The sequence below is a fragment of the Bison bison genome, unplaced genomic scaffold (assembly GCF_000754665.1).
Source record: "Bison bison bison isolate TAMUID 2011002044 unplaced genomic scaffold, Bison_UMD1.0 scf7180017864456, whole genome shotgun sequence".
In the NCBI taxonomy this organism is placed as follows: Eukaryota; Metazoa; Chordata; class Mammalia; order Artiodactyla; family Bovidae; genus Bison; species Bison bison.
In genome coordinates this window covers 28,575,603-28,597,553 of record NW_011495018.1, presented here as the reverse complement: position 1 = coordinate 28,597,553, position 21,951 = coordinate 28,575,603, and the positions used below count along the sequence as shown (strand labels likewise).

Here is a 21,951-nt window from a genome sequence, read left to right as displayed (position 1 = left end):
ACACCCATCCCACCCCCAACTGGAATTATCTGGTGTTTTTTCTAGGGCAGGGATGGGCTGGCTTCTGATACTTTAACCTTCCATCATTCAAAATGCCCGACTGGCAGCATTGCCCTGAGTCACAGTCTCCTTTGGAAGGAAAGGATTGACCAGTAAGTGGGTGCCTCGAGAGGGTTCCAGAATCACCAAGTTACTTTTCCCTCCCCAATTCTGAGGGTGGTGCGCTGCTTCTGCTCAGGCCTTGCCAATCCTCCACCTCTTCCTTTCTTTTTTTCCCATCCCTCCCTCCCACTTCCAACCCTGGGGGAAGAAGATGAAGAAAAGCACGCCAACCAAGAAGCCTTTTCACTTCATTGTGTTTTCCAGCCAGACCTGAACAGACATCGATCAATTCAGCCTGCTCTCACCCGCCCTCCTCTCTTCTCTCTTGTCCTCTTTGTGTTTGGTTTTTTTCCCCTCTCAGACTATGTCTTCAGGCTTAGGAAAGAGCAGTTATTCTCAGTAGCATGAGGACACAAGCTTCAGTTGCCAGTAGCAAGCACAACATGATTGCGGCGCTTAAAAGGCCAAGAAGCAATGGAACCCGTTTGGATCCTCGGAGAAACTCCTCAGCTCAACCACTTCTGTCCCGACTCAGGCTCAGCTGCAGTGAGTCACACAGAAACCTCAATCCCCCACTTCCTCTGGCCAAGTACCTTCTGAAGCCCACCTCCATCTCCAGACAAGGGGTTTTCATCCCAAGTTTGAGCAAATCAGGCCAGTTGGACCTGGAATCAATGAAGAAGAAGGAATATGCCTTTTCCATTTCAAAGCAACTTAGTGGGACTCTTTTTTTCCCCAACAGGGTGACTCCAAATTGGCAGGACTTTCAAAGCTACAAATTTCCATGTTCCCAGCCCTTGCTAAAGGAAAATTTCCTGGTTAACTTGGCACGTGTGGAGGTTTGGGGTGTGCAAGTGAGAAACATTTAACAAATAGTTACCCCTGAGCTATGAATCAAGTTAGTCTAAACAGGATTCTCCCCCATCCCCATGCTGTGCTAGTTACCCTCCTTAATTCCTACCCCAGACATATGTTCAAAAAAATTATTTATCAACTACCCAGTAAGTACCAGGAACTGAACTAAGTGTTTTATTTACTTATATTGACTTATTTTATCTTCACAACTATGCAAGATAGGAATTTTATTTATTGTTTCCTCTGTGAAGAATAGTTTAAGTAATTTCCCCAAACTCATTGGAGTTAATACATGGCAGAACTAGAGTTCAAATCTCATCCCCAACACAATATCATGGATAAATCTCAAAATCATCAATGCAGAGTAAAAGACCCAGGCCAAAAGAAAAGTATTTACTGTGTGATTCCATGCGTATAAAATTGCAGAAAATACAAACTAATCTATAGAGTTAGAAAGCATATTAGCAGTTGTCTGGGGATGGGGTGGAGGGAAGGACGAATTAAAAGGGGCATAAACTAACTTTGGGAGTGATGGAAATCTTTGTAATCTTGATTATGGTGATATTTTCACAGGTGTACACATATATCAAAACTGACCAAATTGTACACTTTAAATATGTGCAGGTTAGTGTACTTCAATGAAATTGAAGAAAAAATATCGCCAAAAATCTCATTTCTTAAGTCATTTCCACAAATGTATTTACTCTTTGATATAGTTGATATTATAGGGCCTAGCCTGATTCTCTTCATACTGTTCAATGAAAAAGTTGGCTTAAAACTCAACATTCGGAAAACTAAGATGATGGCATCCAGTCCCATCACTTCATGGCAAATAAATGGGGAAACAACGGAGATAGTGACAGACTTTATTTTCTTGGGCTCCAAAATCACTGCAGATGATGACCACAGCCATGAAATTAAAAGATGCTTACTCCTTGGAAGAAAAATTATGACCAGCCTAGACAACATATTAAAAAGCAGAGACACTACTTTGCCAATAAAGGTCCGTCTAGTCAAAGGTATGGTTTTTCCAGTAGTCATGTATGGATGTGAGAGTTGGACTATAAAGAAAGCTAAGCACCAAAGAATTGATGCTTTTGAACTGTGGTGTTGGAGAAGACTCTTGAGAGTCCTTTGGACTGCAAGGAGATCCAACCAGTCCATCCTAAAGGAAATCAGTCCTGAATATTCATTGGAAGGACTGATGCTGAAGCTGAAGCTCCAATGCTTTGGCCACATGATGCGAAGAACTGACTAATTTGAAAAGACCCTGATGCTGGGGAAGATTGAAGGTGGGAGGAAAAGGGGACGACAGAGGATGAGATGTTGTATGGCATCACCTACTCGATGGACATGAGTTTGAGTAAGCTCCGGGAGATAGTGATGGAAGGGGGGCCTGGTATGCTGCAGTCTGTGTAAAGAGTCGGACAGGACTGAGTGACTGGACTGAACTGAGCCTGACTCTGGTTCAGATTTTTATGCTATCATCTCTGGGTCCTGTTGGGGTTAGAGGACCTAGCTATTACTGGCTCTTCTCACAAGAAATGCCAGTTGTCAGGATTGTGATTCTAGAAACCTTTTGCTCCACTCACAATTAGACCTAAGATAATGTCAGTGTGATGCTAGTGATGGTCTAAAGCTCAGTTCTCAAACTTTTTGCTCTCAGGACCCTTTTCATTCTTGAGAAGTATTGAGGACCCCAAAGAATTTTTGTTTATGTGGGTTATAGCTATCAATATTTACCATATTAGAAATTGAAACTGAGAAGTTCTATAGATAGTTAACTCATGTTTTAAATAAATAAACTCCTTGCTGCTGCTGCTAAGTCACTTCAGTCATGTCTGACTCTGTGCGACCCCATAGACGGCAGCCCACCAGGCTCCTCCGTCCCTGGGATTCTCCAGGCAAGAACACTGGAGTGGGTTGCCATTTCCTTCTCCAATGCATGAAAGTGAAAAGTGAAAGTGAAGTCGCTCAGTCGTGTCTGACTCTTAGCGACCCCATGGACTGCAGCCTACCAGGCTCCTCTGTCCATGGGATTTTCCAGGCAGGAGTACTGGAGTAGGGTGCCATCGCCTTCTCCGAAATAAACTCATTACATATAAATATTTTCCAAAAAATCAGTGAAAGGAGTAGAATTGCTTTGCATTTTTGTAAATCTAATTTCTGGCTTCATTGAAGATATAATTCTCATATTTGCTTTTATATTTCATCTGTTGCAATATCACATAATTCTGGAAAATTCCACCATATACTGGTGAGAGAATAAGAGTGAAAAAAGCAAATAACAGTATTATTATGAAAATAATTTTGACCTTGCAGACCCCTGAAAGGATCTGGAGGACCCATGGGGTCCCAGAGCATACTTTGAGAACTGCTGATCTACAATGTTCAGAACCATGAAGGATTTATTCCAGTCCTTATGCTTCCACCTTCATTCTTTTCCCTCTCCTATCCAAGACCGTGTGAAATCCTGAGAGAGGAAGAATCTGGGGTGCGGAGAGGCATCAAACGGAAGGTTGCATGAGTAGATCTCCTTCAAAGTTCTTTCCAGTCTGTGAGTCTCAGGCATGGGCTATTTTTCTTTTAAACAAAATCAAGAAAGCCAAAAGCTCAGCAGGGACTAGATGTACAGGATGCGGGGACTAAAGCACAACCATGAAAACATCACAGAGATTCCTTATGACCCCCTCACAGAAAGAGAAAGAGCAGCCAGCCTCCTCTCTGATTTACCCCATAGAGGGTGTCAGAGGAAGAACCTGGGGTCCTGAAGAAATTTCAGGCAGATCTCACCCCTTACCTGTTCCCTAAACAAGGGCCTGCTTGGGCTGAACCAGCTGTAGTTCAAACCCTCAATCCAGATAAAAACTCTGCCCTCTAATCCCGGGTTGCAAACAGGCCATAAGCTCAGGAGTCAAGCAACGGGAGGGTGAATATTGTTTCTCCTCCTTACTGGCCATGAAATCTTGAGTACAACTTTGAGCTTGGGTTCAACTTTTCTGAACCTCAGCTTCTTCATCTGTAAAACTGGAATATTTATCATCTCTCTCTGAAGGTATTACTGTGCAGATTCAAGGAGATAATAATATATGGAAGAATTCCAGCAGAGCGCCCGGCACAGGACACAGGCTCACTCTTAGTGAATGTTTACCCTTGTTACAGAAAAGAGAAGGGCAAGATGGAAATAGTCCAGCCCCAGATAAGCCTAGATTTGAATCCTAACACTTACTTTGGGCAAATCATTTCACCCACCTTGTAGAGTTATTGTGGGGGCTCACTGAAAGTCTCTATAGGGACTTCCCAGGTGGTCCAGTGGTTAACAATCCACCTTCCAATGCAGGGGAGGTGGGTTCCATCTCTGGTTGGGGATCTAAGATCCCACTTGCTGTGGGCCCACTAAGCCCACATCTAGAAAGCCCACACCCTCGGGAACCCGCACCCTCGACCACACTGCAACAAGAGAGAAGACTGGACCACAACAAAGAGCCCCTCACACCGCAACAAAGACCAAGAGCAGCCAAAATAAAATGGCTTTACAAAATAGTGTCTAAAGAAGGCCTGACTTCTAGCCCAAGCCCTACAGATAGTTGTGGTTATTATTGAATACTTACAGCTGTGGCTGCAGAATTATTAATTTCCAGAAGGAACACTGCATCCTCAGGATCAGCCCCTTTGTGGTCCAGCCCTTAGCATCCCTAGAAACAGGTGAGGATGACTGGCTCTCAGGCCTGATAGGACTTTTCCCAAAGAGTTAACCCAGGCTTCACTGGTTTCCTGTCTCCTAAAGGTCCACCAAGGCTTCCCAGGTGATGCTAGTGGTAAAGAACCCCCCTGCCAATGCAGGAGACATAAGAGACACGAGTTTGATCCCTAGGTCAGGAAGATCCCCTGGAGGAGGCCATGGCAACCCACTCCAGTATCCTTGCTGGGAGAATCCCATGGACAGAGGAGCCTGCTTGGCTAGAGTCCATAGGGTTGCAAAGAGTCGAGCACAACTGAGTGACTTAGCACGCACGCAAAGATCCACCAATGGAGAATGCTGTATAGAGGCCATGAAATGACAGGAGAGCTAGTCTCCCAAGTCAGAGGGAACACAGACACTGCGTGTAAAGAACACCCAGTAGAGAGGAGAGGCTGTACAGGAGCTCTGGAGTCAAACTCAGATTCAAATCCTGGCTCTACCACGTATTTACCAACAGCATGGTCTAGGGCAGATGCTCAACCTTTGTAAGGCCAGTGTCTCTCAGTTGTTACTGGAAATAATGATAATACCTGAGCTAAACATAAAGAGCATTTAGAATAGTGCACATAGAAAATGTTGATTCACCTGTTATCACTACTTCCATTGTCATTAGAGCAGCATTCCAGTATTTTAAAAACAACACAATGCGCAGCTCACATTCTCACCTAGACCATATGGTCAGAGAGGGGCAACACAATTCTGGAAGAAATTGCCTGTTTTCACTTTTATGTACTTTCAAAACTTTCTTTAGCAGGTTCTCACAACTAGGATAACATGGAGAACTTAACAAAGAGGAGGAGGAAGAAGAGAAATTTTAAAACTCAAGCTGAGCCCAGCCCCATCAGAAAGAACTGGTCCTGAGGCTCCAAGGACTAGAAGTGCCTGTGACATTTGCCCACTAGGCATAGTGTGTATGTGCGTGCTGAGTTGCTCCAGTCGTGTCTGACTCTTTTCGACCCTATGCCCCAGGCTCCTCTGCCCTGTTCCCGACCCAGAGGTCAAACCCATGTCTCTTTACATCTCCAGCATTGGCAGGCGGGTTCCTTACCACTAGCGCCACCTGGGAAGTTCCACTAGACTCAGTGGAACCACGGAAGCCCCATCTGAGAGAATCAGCCCATCAGAAGGCACTCAGGTGAGCTGGGTCTTTCTGCCACTGAGACCACCCCAGGCCCTGAGGATTTGCATGACTTAAAGTCACACAGAAGCCCCAGGACCTGCACAGTAAGGCTCTTCCCTGAGGAGAAGCCTGGAAAAGAGTTGCAAAAGTGGGGTGGGGCGGGAAGAGGAGTGGCAAAGCTGTAGAAAGGATCGGGGGACAGCAAAGGTGGGGAGACAGCATCAGGTGGCCTCCGGATGAGAGCGATGGCATGTGAGGTATGGGTGGGGCCAGATAAGAAGGTATGAAGGAAAGATTACAGAGGGGATTGGCGGTTCTGTGGAACCTGTGGGGAAGGGGCTCCTCCTCTCTTCTCCAGGGTGAGCTTGAAAAGGATAAGGAATGGTGACAGAGCTCACTGGGTGCTACTTTACATACCTTTAATCCTATGAGGGAGGTTGAGTAATTTGCTCAAAATTCCACAGTTATTAATTGATGCAGCCAACTTTCAACCTCAGATCTGACTTCTAGATGCCTGGCTGTCTTCCGTGAGATGAGCCTAAGGGCCTTCCCAGCTCCACACCTGTACAAGGGGTGCACTGAGAGAGGAGAGAAGGGGAGAAAAACGGCAGTGCGAGGAGATGAGGGAAGAAGGGAGCAACCAAGATACTAAAAAAGATACTAACCAAGAGACTAAAAAAGGATGGGGAGTGAGGAGGAAAGGGGCAAGGTAAGGGGGAACAATAGGAAAGGAAGAACCAGGAGAGGAAAAAAGATGGAGCCATAGTGGAACAGAAGGTTGAGCCAGAGGAAGGGGGAGAGGGATTGGGGTAGGGTCTTGGAGGAGTCAGAATCACCTGGAGTATAAGCCTAGGAGCTGAAGGAAAAGGGCTGGAGTTTAGTAGGTGTTTGTGGTTTTGTTTTGTTTTTTTTTTCCTTGCTGTGAAAGTATGGAGTGTGGGGATCATTGCCTATGGAGCTGTCAACAGACTAGTCAGCTCAGCCAAGTGTCTGTTGGAGGGAAACTGGAACTGAGGTCAGACTCCTCATGGCCTCTATTGTGGGTGTCTCAGATCCTACATTTGATCTTAAAATTGTAAACTCGGAAAAGCAGATTTTTCTTTTTCTTTTTGGTTTTTCCTGAGGCCCTGGGCTTCAGTCCCTAAAAGGAAAGTTATTGGAGGAGGAAGGCATTCCAGAAAGGAAAGAGCAATAGAATATAAGTAACAAAAGGGAATGAAAGAGGGCTTCCCTGGTGGTCCAGTGGTTAAGCATCTGCCTGCCAATGCACAGGGCACAGGTTCGATCCCTGATCCAGGAAGATCCCACATGTCTTGGAGCAACTAAGCCATGAGCCACAGCTACTGAAGCCCAACAGCCTAGAGCTTGTGCTCCACAGCAAGAGAAACCACCTCGATGAGAAGCCTGCCCACCACAGTGAAGAGCAGCCCCAACTCACTGCAACTGGAGAAAGCCTGGGTGTAGCAACGAAGACCCAGCACAGCCAAAAAATAAATTAAAACAAAACAAAAAAAAGGAATGAAAGAACTGTTGCATGCTACAACATGGATGAATCTTGCAAAATTATGCAAAGTGAAAGAAGCTAGGGACAAAAGACCATACACTGTGTGATTCCATGTCTATGAAATGTCAAGCATAGGCAAATTCCTAGAGACAAAAAATATATTGGTGGTTGCCTCCAGCTGGGGGAGGCTGGGAGGAATGAAGGTGATTGTTAAAGGGTATGGAATTTCTTTTTGGGGTGATGAAAATGTTCTATAATTGATTGTGGTGATGGTGCACGACTCTATTTAATTTTAACATATTAAAAACCATTGAATTGTACACTTTCAATGGATGGATTGTATGGAATGTGAATTATATCTGAATAAAGCTGTTCCCATAAAGAAAAAGAAAGGAAAGAAGAAAAAGGAGAGAGCAAGGAAGTAGAGGTGGAAGTATTTTGTATCTGATGTAGGGGGCATAGTATGGATCAGTCTGACTGGCATTTAAGGAAGCAGTTAGGAATAAAGCTGAGGCCCAATAACTAAGGACCTAGAACTTCATGTCAAAGAGTTTACACTTGGTCTTAGAGCCCTGAGCTGTCCACTAGAGTCGCCACTAGCCATATGAGGCTTAAAATGTGGCTGCTGCAAACTGAGATACGCTGTAAGTATAAAATGCACACCAGATTTTGAAGACTTAGTATGAACAAAAGAATGTAAAACTGCTTTAATAATTGTAAATTTATTACACATTGAAATAATATTTTTGATGTATTGGGTTAAATAAAATACATTATTAACCTTATTTTACTTTTTAACATGGCTACTAGAAAATTTCAAATTACATATGTGGCTCACATTACAACAGACAGCACTGTTACAAGTAGTGGGAAGCCATTGAGGGTTTGAGTCAGAACAAGGGTTGGCAAATGTTTTCTGTAAGAGGCCAGATGGTAAGTATTTTAGTTCTTGAGGGCCATACAGTCTCTGTCACAACTACTCAATGCTACCATTGAAGTGTAAAAGCAGATATAGACAACGTGTAAACAAATAAGCCTGGTTGGATCCCAACATAACTTTACTTATGGATGCTCAAATTTGAATTTCATGTAACTTTCACATGTCACGAAGTATTATTCCTATGATTTTTTTTTTCATTTAAAAATGAAAAAGCCACTCTTAGCTTGTGGGCCATACAGTAACAGGCAGTGAGAGGCATGCAGCCCACGAGCCATCGTTTACCCACTTCTGAGTTAGAGTTAAGCTGAAGTCTCTGAAAATCTCTTGCAAGCACCATCACAATTGGTGCTCTCCCCACATACGCGCGCACGGTGCCTGGAAAATTCCTTCTCCTTTGCAAGCAGCATGGATTCACATAACATTTGATCTGGAAGGGACAGCAGGGATCATGTACTCCTACTTTCTCATATTACTTTTGAGGAAACTGAGTCTCCAAGAGGTAAACTCGCGTAAATAAGGTCACACTGCAGTGAAGAGGTTCCAAATAATGGGAGTCACTACAAGACTCTTAGGCCACAGCTGGCAAAAAAGGACAGGTCTAAGGCCAGCCTGAGTACCAAAACCCTGTGCAAGGACTCTGCATTCTAGCTCATCCATCTACACACGCATCAGCTCCTTCACTCATCACTCATTTCTTAAGACAGTCTGGGCATCAGGTCTTATGTGAGGCTCTGGGCAACCAGGCCCATATTAATTTGGTCTTTGACCTTGAGGAACTCATAGCATGAAAAAAAAAAAAAAAATATATATATATATATATAAACAGATACACTGGAACGGAAAGGGTCACACCTTCTGAGGAGGTGTGACCCAATCAATGATCCAAAGGCCACATAAGACTAAGGAGAAGGTAGGAAAAGTGTTCCAAGAAAAAGGAACAGCCTGTGCAAAGGCCTGGAACCGACAGTGTGCAAAATACTTAGGGAACTGTAAGTAGATCACGGGGGTGAAGCATTAAATAGGCGATGAAAGTGGGAGAGGTGAGCCCAGAGGTCAGTAGGACCCAGAACATGCAGATCCTCTGTTTGAAGTTGAGAAACTTGGTCTTGATCACATTTGGTGGTGAGGAAACACAGAGAGGTTTTACACAATGAAGTAACAGTCAGACTGAGGTTTAGAAAAATCACATTGGCCGTTTGCCAGGCAGAGAGGAGAGAAAAAGATTCCATGTGGAGGGAACAGGCTGTGCAGGGCCTGGAAGAATGCAAGGACCAGTAACACGAGGGATCTGGTATGACTCAACCATGTAGTGCATGACAAGGAGTGAGAAAAGATAAGCCTATGAAAGAAATTGTACAGATGCTGGAGGAGATTCAGATTCAGGCTGGGGAGCTTGGATCTGACTCTTCAGGTACCAGACAGAGGTAAGTCTATCAGGGGAATACGTGGGAAGGTAGAGAGTATGGACTTAAGGTCAAGCCTTCCTCGCTCTGCCATTTATTAGTTAAGCCTCAGAAGTACAGCAGAGTTAATAAAGTGATGAGGATTAAGCAAAACAATGTATTAAAAGTAGGCATCACTTTTTAGGAGCCTAACACAAAATATGGCAAGGCACTCCAGTACTCTTGCCTGGCAAATCCCATGGATGGAGGAACCTGGTAGGCTGCAGTCCATGGGGTCACAAAGAGTCGGACATGACTGAGCGACTTCACTTTCACTTTTCCCTTTCATGCATTGGAGAAGGAAATGGCAACCCACTCCAGTGTTCTTGCCTGGAGAATCCCAGGGACGGGGGAGCCTGGTAGGCTGCCGTCTCTGGGGTCGCACAGAGTCGGACACAACTGAAGCGACTTAGCAGCAGCAGCAACACAAAATAAGCACTCAGAATATTAATTCTAACACCTGTATATGACAGGTCACATCAAAGGGCTCTCAGTGCCATGTGAAGGAGGAATCTCTGGAGTGGGATATGCCTGAGTTCCTATTTTTTAACTCTAAATTTCCATTTTTTTTTAATGTGAAAAAATCACTGTGGGACCACAGCTAGCCACATTTTAGTGGAGTTCTCTTTAAGAAGCGCAGAGGAACTCATACACCTGCCTCTGGCACTATGTACAGATTTCTCTGAGGACAGAAAACCAGCAGCTCACTTTGAGATTGCTGGGCAGTTTCTCCAGGACCTGGTGACAAACTGTGAGTTTATATAGTCCTTCCAACCCCGAGTTTCTGTGAATTTCACATTCATTTTAATATGCCTGTGTGTGCAGAATAGTTTACATATCAAACATAAGAAAGGGAAAAATATTTTACATATATATTTATGTGCTGTGCTAAATCCCTTCAGTTGTGTCCAACTCTTTGCAACACTATGGACTATAGCCTGCCAGGCTCCTGTGTCTGTGGGATTCTCCAGGCAAGAGTACTGAAGGGGTTAGCATGCCCTCTTCCAGGGAATCTTCCTAACCCTGGGACTGAACCCATGTCTCTTACATCTAACCTGCATTGGCAGGTCAGTTCCACTATATTTATAAATGCATAGAAAAACTCTTCAGAGCCCAGTAACTGGTCTTCTCCAGGACAGGTGATGGTGTGAGTAGAGACAGAGGTTAGGGGGAGACTTACTTCCTACTCTTTTGTACCTTTTGAAGAACCATAGATGTGTATTAGCTACTTAAACAAATGAACTAAAATTTTAAAATATAAAAGCATTCCTGCTTTTCTATAAACAGAGGTATACCAGGTGCACTGCTGGCTTAACCTCCAGTTTTACTTTCCAGTGTCTTGTTTAGTCCAAAGACAGCAGTGAATGAGAAGGTGACAGCCTTGGTTTCTATCTCCCACTGCAGGGCTTTGAACCTTTCTGTGACGCAAGCCTCCCAGCTGGGGAACAGGGAGAGTGGCACCCGCCACATTCCCCACAGGGCAAGCATTGAGAGCTGGCTATCTACTGGTAAAGGATTTCAGGATCTGGGAATGAAAGAGAATAGATTAACACAAAATGGTCTTTGCTTTTTAACCCCACAAAGTTCTAAGGAAATCTAATATAAAGGCTTCAGATCCATTTACAGTTGCTGCACTAAAGATGAATGTTAATTAGTGATACTGACAATTGTCATTTTCTTTGTAAACCTACTTGATGACTGGGAGTTGCAGGAATCTTGCTATATGAGCCTTCTCGCTTTGAACAACAAAGTCTCGGTGTGACCTACCTAAAACAGACAGGAAACCTGCCCACCTCAATTACAGGTCTCAGCTGAGAAGCAGGGTTTGGTGTCCACACAGTCTACCTGGATAGAGTTTGCCTAACTAGGTCGGGTGACTGTGGCTTATCTTTCGTTGAGGTTCTCCCTTCCTCCCCTCTCTAGTGCACTCATCCAGGGTGGGATGCACAGAAGGTATTTAACAAAGAATGGCTGAACTAAGGGCTGGCTGGCTGGCTGACTTGAGAGTACCTTCTCTTTATAGACAGGGAAACAGAGGCACACAGAAACACACCGCCTTGCATGAGTTCCATTATATAATGAATCACTGGTTAAGGCAAGAGTCCCGGTTCATCTCTTCTACTCTCTGAACAGAGAATGCTTGAGAAATTCCTGTATTTCCATCTTCAAAGTCAAGAAAATAAGAAAACCAGCTGTAAAACAAGACCCGAATCTAGACAATCTGAGTAAATGACTAAGCCCCCATACTTCCCCAGATCTCAGTTTCCCCATCTATAAAATAAAATAACAGTATGAGTAGGTTGATCGCTCAGGTGTTCCCTCCATTCTGTATACACAGCCCTGTGTACACCAAGCACCCTGGACCATCTCTTCCTCTGAACATTTCTTTAATTCCTTGAGTTTCTCAAGAGTTTCAAGGGGGCGCTATGAATCTGGTTACCAGGCAGCCAGCAAGCTCTCCCTTCCTTGGAGCTGCCCAGCTGCCCCGTCTCCCTGCTGGTAACCAAGCCCTTGTCTGCCTTTCGAGCCACCCAGCCCTTTCTTATTGTTGCTGTCTGTTTCCATTTGCTCCTTTTATTCTCCAGGTTTTCCTTGACTCTGATGTTTTTCCCCCTGCTGCACAACAAGCCCTTCTGATCTCTGTGAAAGGCAAACCCGTGTCATTCTTCCAAATCATCATTGTATGACATGTTTTTATATCAGGCGGACAAAGGAGCTATTTGATCAGGGGGTATGGTGTGTGAATGTAAGAAATTCAGCTAGTCGGTGGCAACCATTGTTCCCCAAGCGGCTCCCTGACCCCATTCTGTTCCAGGAAAAACTCCCTGAGAGTGGCCTCTATTCATGGAGTCACACCAGTCCCCAGCCGCGCTCCAGGAGCGCGCTCAATTCCTAGCACTGTCACCGATAGCTGCCCGGGCCACCCTTTAACTCTTTCATCAGCATTAGGTTTCCAACCCCACAGCTGTTATCACGGCCGTGAGCTCAGGGGGTTAGAGATATAGGCATGCTCTCTGCTCTCCCTCTTATCTGGGAGAAATTCAACCTTCCTTTGAAATGGTCATTTGGAAATTACCCGTCTGCTGCTTTCAGCGCAGCAGGCCTGGCTCGCATGCCCTGCCCTCCTCAGTTTTCCCCTTGAGGACAGCCTCCCCAGGTCTGCCAACTCACAGGCCCAGCTGCTTTGCGCTGGGCCTCCTGGTATAGAGTCTGGTGGCACCCCAGGACTGCTTTTGATTTCCTGTGGTGGGGCCCCCAAGTCTTTGGCAGATTGTTAATTAGTCCCCTAAAGATGAGGAAATACTTCCACACACTAGCAAGCAGTACTTGCTTGGTCTTCCCTTTCCTTCCCTCCAGTACACACGGCCCCTGTATGTGTAAGGCCTTGGGTTGGGTATTGTACAAGAGATGGAACTATATAAAAATTGGCCCTGAGAACTCAACACATCAGAGAAAATGAGACAAGTAGACATGTATCTGCAGAAACAACCATCACATTTTCTCATTATTAACGCCGTGCCATTAACACAGTGTGAGGTATACCCAAACTGGATTCCCTTGTGGCTCAGTTGGTAAAGAATCCGCCTGCAATGCAGGAGACCTGGGTTCAATCCCTGGGTTGGGAAGATCCCCTGGAGAAGGGAAAGGCTACTCCAGCATTCTAGCCTGGAGAATTCCATGGACTGTATAGTCCATGGGGTCACAAAGAGTCAGACACGACTGAGCAACTTTAACTTTCATACCCAGACTATCCTGGCCGAACTGCTTAGCACACAAACTACCCAACTGGTAATGCTCAAAACTACATAATTGTGAGCTATGAATCTTTCAAAAGGTCCAGGCTGCCCTAGTGTGTGGATCTTAGCCTTACACATCTGCAGAACAGCTCAGAGAACACTGGAAGATTCTGTGAAACATCTTAAAACCTAATCACTTTGGGATTTTCCTTATTATCACTGTGTTCATTGTACAGAGATGAGACACAGAGGGACTCAAGCAAAGCCAGTGGCTGAGGAAATACTCAAACCTACAGCCTGCAGTTAATTTTTTAATTCAGTCAGTTCAGTTCAGTCGCTCAGTCGTGTCCGACTAGTTCTGCCTTTTTCCAAGAAGCTGGTAATAGATGAGATTGTCACCAGTTCTTTCTAACTACTGTCAGGGAGTCAAGGAGCCCAAAACCAATAAAAATACCAGCTCAAGAATCTAGAATCCTAAATGAGGCTCCTTCTCGGCTTTATCCCCCATCTGTGTTTCTGTGCCTAGAGTCCACAGAATGGCCTTTCCAGTACGAAAATCTGAGTCTGGATCCTCCATCTCAATTCCTCTTTGGCTCCAGGGCAATACCCACGATGCAATAGCTACAGTATTAACATCTATGAGTGCAGTGACCAAATACTTTGTTTTCCAAAGTACTAATTCTTGTCCCAACATAGATGAACCTTGAAAACATTATGCTAAGTAAAAGAAGGCTGACACAAAAGGCCACATACTGCATGAGTCCAGATATATGAAATGTCAAGAATAGGTAAACCTCTAGGAACAGAAAGTAAGTTATCACTTTCCAGGTGTTGAGAGGAGGAAGTGAATGAACAGCTGATGGGTATGAGATTCTTCCTAGAGTGATGAAAATGCTCTGGAATTAGATAGTAGTAATAATTGCACAACTTTGTCAATATACTAAAAACCATAGAAAAAGATAGTGATTATAATTGCACAGCTTTGTCAATAATATATAAAAAAAACCCCACTGAATTGTATGCTTTAAAGGGATAGATTTTGTGGTATATGAATTGTATCTCAACTAAAGAGAAAAGATGGGGGAAGGGAAGATAAATTATATCTCCGCCTAAAAGAGAGAGTTTGTCATCCAAACCACTGTCAAGACATTGTGAGGTATTAATAACTACTCTAGGATATATAGCATGAGCCAGGATATATTATCAGTCCATCTAGAGATAATCAACCTGATCTCTGGGTGCCACTTGCCTTTACGTCTTCCCCGAGGAGTTTAAGAGTGGCCTAGAGTCTACCCAGACCACCATGCACTCACAGACCATGTGAATTGGTGTTTTCATTCTCAGCTTTTCTGCTCCTAAATTCCCTAGGCCATCTGAGATTCTGTTTCTTCTTGAATGTCCCTCCTCATTCATAATAAGCTTTAAAGGTTTTCTCTACTGTGATATCTCACCCAAGATTTATCCTCTCATCCATTCATCCATCAGTTAGATGGTACCTCCTGAGTCAGGCAGTCAGTAACGCGACCCAGGAACAGAGATGAAAAATTCAAGTTTCCCTGCTTCCAAGAATTCAGTTTCTACTGAGAAGCTTGACATTAAAGTGAAAGGAAGTAGAACCACTCATGAGATAGAAGAATGTATTGGGTACAAGGAGGCCCAAAGAAGGGGACAGTTAACTCTTCCCGAAGCAGGGGGTGTCTAGATGCCCACCACTCGACTCCCCAGAGGCACTGGGGTTGGGCCTGCATGTGGCACCCCACATGAGGAAAGCAGCCTTTTCTGCCTTAGGTTTCCTTTCCCACATCCCCCCCTCTCCTTGGTTGCTGCCCCAGGGTGGGCCTTGGCCCCCAGCAGCACACTGGGTCACTATCATTCACAAATCTGGGCCTCTCTCCTGGGGTTGACCCAAACTCCAACTCAGACTCCCATTCTTGGGATGTCATCTGGATCTTTCCTTCCTAAGTGCATTGTGTTCTTGCCCACTTTTCTGCCCACTCACAAAGGCTTATAAGGTTAAGCCTCTTGACCAAGGTCACACAGCTGTTTAATAACAAAAGCCAGGCTAGAACCCAGGTTGAGTCCTGAAAGTGAAGTCCTTCTGAGCTTCCAGCAAGGGGTTTTATTTTCCTAACAAATTGCCTTTAACCAGGAGAGGGAAACCCCAGTCAATCCTAAGTCAGTTTTTTGTTTTGTTTTTCTATGTTTTCGCTTTAGCTTTCAACCTAGGCCAATCCAGGGGTATCAGGGTGGTCCTCAGTAAGTGATTAGCAACCCCCCCACCAGGGTGCATGTCAAGGTCTCAGCACAAACATCAAGCTGGAACTTCTGATCACTCATAGCCTGCATGTGTAACACTAGTCCCTGTGCCACATGGCTCAGAACCCACAAGCCAATGGTGCGTCTAACTAGGCAGAAGGAACAATGGGATTTGTTCCCACCTAACACAGAAGAAAGGTTCACACTCAGAGGAGTTGGAGGCAGAAAACCTGGGAAGTTAAGCACTTGGATTTTAAAGCCAAACAAGCCTGGGCTTAAATTGAAGGAAGGCGTTCCTTCCTTTTCTGAATCTCAGTTTCTCCAGTTGGAGAATGGAGGTAACTTATTTAGGGAATAAAATCTTCCTGGGGATAACCCTTACTGCAGAGTAGTGTCGTGAGGATGAAATGAGGTGAGGCATGCGTGGGTGCTCAGTCGCTATGTCATGTCCGACTCTTTGTGACTCTATGGGCTGTAGCACACCAGGCTCTTCTATCCATGGGGTTTTACAGGCAAGAAGACTGGAGTGGGTTGCCATTTCCTACTCCAGGGGGTCTTCCTGACCCAGGGATTGAACCTGTGTTTCCTGCGTCTCCTCCATTACAGGTGGATTCTTTACCGCTGAGCCATCAGGGAAGCCCTGAGGTGAGGTATGTAAAGGGCTTATTTAAACAGTCCCTGGTAGATAGTAAGCACTTAGTTATCAATGATAACTTGGTAGTTATCATTACTATTTTCTTTTCTAAAATTACTTCTAAATCTTTAGAGTTCAAAACTCAAGATTGTTGGTCAAGTCTCCTCATGTTTATAGACCTATTATTTGACCCATAACAGTAAGGTCAAACACTAAGGCACCCAGGTTGGACTTCATTCATGTATTTACCAAAATTATGAAGCGCCTACTATATTCCAAGACTAATTAAGGAATTATAGTTATCAATAAGTAGTTATAGCTCGTGTTATCAACAGAATAATGTGTGAGTCCACAAAGGATTGCCTGGGAGATACGACAGGGAGGAGGCAATTTCAGGCTTTGAAGGGCATAGAGCAGTTCATTAGGTAGAGAAAACAGCATGCGAGAAGATGAACGCATGGCAAAGCATGGAGGACTTGGTAAATGGTCAAAAAATATGTATCACTAGACTCTCCCACAAAAGTGGAAAGAGAGAAGTTTGGAAAGTTGTAGTCAGACTGGAATTTTATTCTGCGGGCAAGTGGAAACAGGAGATTTTTGAGCATGCAGGTGACTTGAGACAATTTTTGGCTTTGTTTAGAAATTTTTGTTTTGGCTGCCTTGTAGTAGGAAGATTGCAGAATGAGGGGACAGGGTAGAGGGTTCTGGCCTGCTGCTGCTCTGGATTCCAAGAGGAGGAGGAGTGGGTTTCCTCCCCACTTTTTGCGTATGCTTTTGGTTCATCCAAATATCACACAGGTTCTGACGGACTTTCGAAGACTTCAGAATTTTATTGTTAACAAAATAGGGTTGAGGTGAATGCCTCTCAAAGTTCTTATTGTCAGTAGTATTCAAAACTGGTATTGATCCTAGAATCAAGAATCCTGAGTTCTACCTCAGACTCCTGGTCAATCAGACGTATGACCTTGGGCAAGACTCAATTCTTTAGTGCCTCTTGCCTTCAACCTTCAATTCTTCCACCCCAGAAATTCCCTAGCACCATGTTGGAACCTGTCTTAAGTCACTTTTTCCATTATGTTCTGCTCTGCATTGTTAGTCATTGGTGTGCTTTGCAGATTGGAAAGACTAGAGTCAACAGATCTGGCTTCAAATCCTGGGTCAGCCACTGAGCAGCTGTGTGGCTTGGGGACATTATTTAACCTTGCTGCTAAGTCACTTCAGTCGTGTCCGACTCTGTGCGACCCCATAGACTGCAGCCCACCAGGCTCCCCCGTCCCTGGGATTCTCCAGGCAAGAACACTGGACTGGGTTGCCATTTCCTTCTCCAGTGTATGAAAGTGAAAAGTGAAAGTGAAGTCGTTCAGTCATGTCCGACTCTTAGCGACTGCGTGGACTGCAGCCTACCAGGCTCCTCTGTCCATGGGATTTTCCAGGCAAGAGTACTGGAGTGGGGTGCCATTGCCTTCTCCATTATTTAACCTTACTCAACTCTAATTTCCTTCTCTGTAAATTTGGAATATTGATACCTAACACAGCGAGTCATTAGAAGGTCAATAGAAAGAATAATTGAAATAAAGCATCTAAACACAGTGCCTGAGACATTGAGCCCTCACTGAAACAGCAGCAGAAGATGCTAGGAAGAGGCACAAGAATACACAGAAGGACTGTGCAAAAAAGAGCTTCATGACCAAGATAATCACAATGGTGTGATCACTCACCTAGAGCTAGACATCCTGGAATGCGAAGTCCAGTGGGCCTTAGAAAGCATCACTACAAACAAAGCTAATGGAGGTGATGGAATTCCAGTTGAGCTATTTCAAATCCTGAAAGATGATGCTGTGAAAGTGCTGCACTCAATATGCCAGCAAATTTGGAAAACTCAGCAGTGGCCACAGGACTGGAAAAGGTCAGTTTTCATTCCAATCCCAAAGAAAGGCAATGCCAAAGAATGCTCAAACTACCACACAATTGCACTCATCTCACTGGTAGGCTGCAATCCATGGGGTCGAGAAGAGTCGGACACAACTGAGTGACTTCATTTTCACTTTTCACTTTCATGCATTGGAGAAGGAAATGGCAACCCACTCCAGTGTTCTTGCCTGGAGAATCCCAGGGAGGGGGGAGCCTGGTGGGCTGCCGTCTACGGGGTTGCACAGAGTCGGACACGACTGAAGTGACTTAGCAGCATCACATGCTAGTAAGTAATGCTCAAAATTCTCCAAGCCAGGCTTCAGCAATACGTGAACCATGTTCTAGATGTTCAAGCTGATTTTAGAAAAGGCAGAGGAACCAGAGATCAAATTGCCAACATCCGCTGGATCATCGAAAAAGCAAGAGAGTTCCAGAAAAACATCTATTTCTGTTTTATTGACTATGCCAAAGCCTTTGACTGTGTGGATCACAATAAACTGTGGAAAATTCTGAAAGAGATGGGCATACCAGACCACCTGACCTGCCTCTTGAGAAACCTATATGCAGGTCAGGAAGCAACAGTTAGAACCGGACATTGAACAACAGACTGGTTCCAAATAGGAAAAGGAGTATGTCAAGGCTGTATATTGTCACCCTGCTTATTTAACTTTAATGCAGAGTACATCATGAGAAACTCTGGGCTGGAAAAAGCACAAGCTGGAATCAAGACTGCTGGGAGAAATATCAATAACCTCAAATATGCAGATGACACCACTCTTATGGCAGAAAGTGAAGAGGAACTAAAAAGCCTCATGATGAAAGTGAAAGTGGAGAGTGAAAAAGTTGGCTTAAAACTCAACATTCAGAAAACATTCAGATCATGGCTTCTGGTCCCATCACTTCATGGTAAATAGATGGGGAAACAGTGGAAAAAGTGTCAAACTTTATTTTGGGGGGCCCCAAAATCACTGCAGATGGTGACTGAAGCCATGAAATTAAAAGACCCTTATTCCTTGGAAGGAAAGTTATGACCAACCTAGATAGCATATTCAAAAGCACAGACATTACTTTGCCAACAAAGGTCCATCTAGTCAAAGCTATGGTTTTTCCAGTGGTCATGTATGGATGTGAGAGTTGGACTGTGAAGAAAGCTGAGCGCCAAAGAATTGATGCTTTTGAACTGTGGTGTTGGAGAAGACTCTTGAGAGTCCCTTGGACTGCAAGGAGATCCAACCAGTCCATCCTAAAGGAGATCAGTCCTGGGTGTTCTTTGGAAGGAATGATGCTGAAGCTGAAACTCCAATACTTTGGCCACCTCATGCAAAGAGTTGACTCATTGGAAAAGACCCTGATGCTGGGAGGGATTGGGGGCAGGAGGAGAAGGGGACGACAGAGGATGAGATGGCTGGATGGCATCACCGACTCGATGGACATGAATTTGAGTGAACTCCGAGAGTTGGTGATGGACAGGGAGGCCTGGTGTGCTGTGATTCAGAGGGTCACAAAAAGTCGGACATGACTAAGCGACTGAACTGAACTGAAAGAATATTTATGTGAACATACTACACACACATACACCCACAAGTGTACTGTGGGCTTAAACATTATGAATATGTTATCTTAAAACATTTATGAATATGGGCTCAGTAACAATTTATATTTATGCCTTGATTTTCTTCTCTTTAAAAGGTAATGATGCTATCTTGACTCATCTGCACTGAACAGTTGGAGTAAAATTGAAAAGCGCACCCATTTGTAATTGCTTGTTTGATATCTGACTATTGTTTGTATGCAGTTTCTCCTACCAGACCATGAAGTCCTCAGGAACAGGAACAAAATCATTGCTTTCCCTGTGGATGAGCGGTGGAGTGGAGCCCAGGACTTGGTCCCAGGGAGTGGAAATAATCCTTTCTAAGGCCCACATTCCACTTGAAGCCAGTTCCCAGGTTGGGAGGTGCCCTCCGGCCCAGTCCACCACCCATTCTCAGTTGCCTCCTTTGCTGACTACACAGGCTCAAACACAGGCATCACAAAAGTTGACTTCAAGTTTGTCCTTGAACACAGTATCTTAGCCCAAGCCCCAGTCACTAATGACAGCCAGAAGTCAGGCCTTCAGATGCCCAGATGTCGGGGAAACAAGCAGGGTCTCTCTAACCTCAGGGCAGAACCAGTCCTTGGTGTTGACCCCAGAGGACAGTCATCTTGGAAGTCTGAGTTAGGGAGGCTGCAGGTGAATGGCAAGCCCACAGCCTCTGACCAAGCTTCTGGCCTTCAGCACAGCAAAATGACTCCTGCTCAGAGCCTAAAGCTACCTGCCACTTGGCAGTACCCGACAACCACCCAGTCCCCAGAACCCTGCCCAACCACCTTACCTTTTCCTCTTTCCCAGGCTGGATGGACTCAAGGCTCCTCCAAAACAAAACATCCTGCTGGGTTGGGATTCACTGTCAGCCTTCAAAGCCACACCAGGGCAGTCTGGTAGCTCAGCCGAGAGCCTTGCCTTTGCAAGGGACTTGGTGGCACAGTCACTGGACGGCCTGGAGCTGCTCTGGAGGTGGGAGAAAAGATCTCCTGTTGGCTCCCAGAACATGCCAAGTCCCTGGCCCCCTGAGGTGCCTTCTAACCTACATATGAAACCTTAGAGACAGGCACAGAGGCGAGTGAGCTTGCGATGATCCACTCGGCCCACTGAGGGCTTCTTCCTCAGGACTCTGGGCTTCCAGACAGAGCTGGGGAAGAATCCTCCTAACAACAAGAGGAGCCTTTTATTGAATGTCTCCTCTGTGCCAGCACTGCTCCAAGTACCTTATCTGTGTAACCCTTTTGGCCCTCCACCTGTAAGTAGGCACTGCTATGAATCCTGTCTTACAAATGAGGAGACTGAGCCCAGAGCAGCGAAATCACTTTCACAAGGTCACCAGGATCCAAACTGGAGATATGACCTCTCATTGCATTTGCACTATCATACACAGTGGCTTCAGGGGGAAGAAAGTTTATTTTGAAATTCACTAGGGTTCTTGCCGGAGAAGGCAATGGCACCCCACTCCAGTACTCTTGCCTGGAAAATCCCATGGACAGAGGAGCTTGGTAGGCTACAGTCTATGGGGTCACGAAGAGTCGGATACGACTGAGCGACTTCACTTTCACTTTTCATTTTCATGCATTGGAGAAGGAAATGGCAACCCACTCCAGTGTTCTTGCCTGGAGAATCCCAGGGACGGGGAAGCCTGGTGGGCTGCCGTCTATGGGGTCGCACAGAGTCGGACACAACTGAAGCGACTTAGCAGCAGCAGCAGCAGAGTTCTTGAGCTCGAACAAACAAGAGATTTGAAGACTTCAGAACCTGGTATGGCAGAAAGCACTTAAGCACCTCAGAGTCCAAGAGTCCCGGGCAGATCCTAGGTTAACCACTAACTAGCTCTTTCCCTTGGGGCCAATTGCTTACTTCGTCTCAGCCTTGGTTTCCCTAATGGGAAAATGGCAATGGTCATACTGGTCTTACAGGGCTATCGTGAGGTTGAGAAGTAACACCTGCAGCACCCTGGCACCTGATGGATGCTCAGTAAATGGTCACTGTGGTTATTACGCCTCCCTCCCGTCCCTTGGGTTTGCTGGCAAGCCCGCCACTGACCAGCCCAGCGGCCCCCTAGAGTAAGTGGAAGCAGCTGGGAGGGGGGCGGGGAGGTGGCGGGCTTGCCAGCAAACCCA

The 21,951-nt window shown here is 45.2% G+C and overlaps 1 long non-coding RNA gene across 2 annotated transcripts in view; it reads left to right on the top strand.

Moving 5' to 3' along the window:
• Positions 1 to 5,701, top strand: part of LOC105002692 — a 37,462-nt gene extending 31,761 nt beyond the window's left edge. Inside the window, exon 5 of one of the 2 annotated variants that reach the window (XR_827017.1) lies at positions 5,454 to 5,701. This is a non-coding gene — a long non-coding RNA (uncharacterized LOC105002692). Of the gene's footprint in view, positions 1 to 5,450 lie in introns of both variants that reach the window. The other variant, XR_827016.1, reaches the window with a different exon arrangement.
• Positions 5,702 to 21,951: the final 16,250 nt, after the last annotated feature.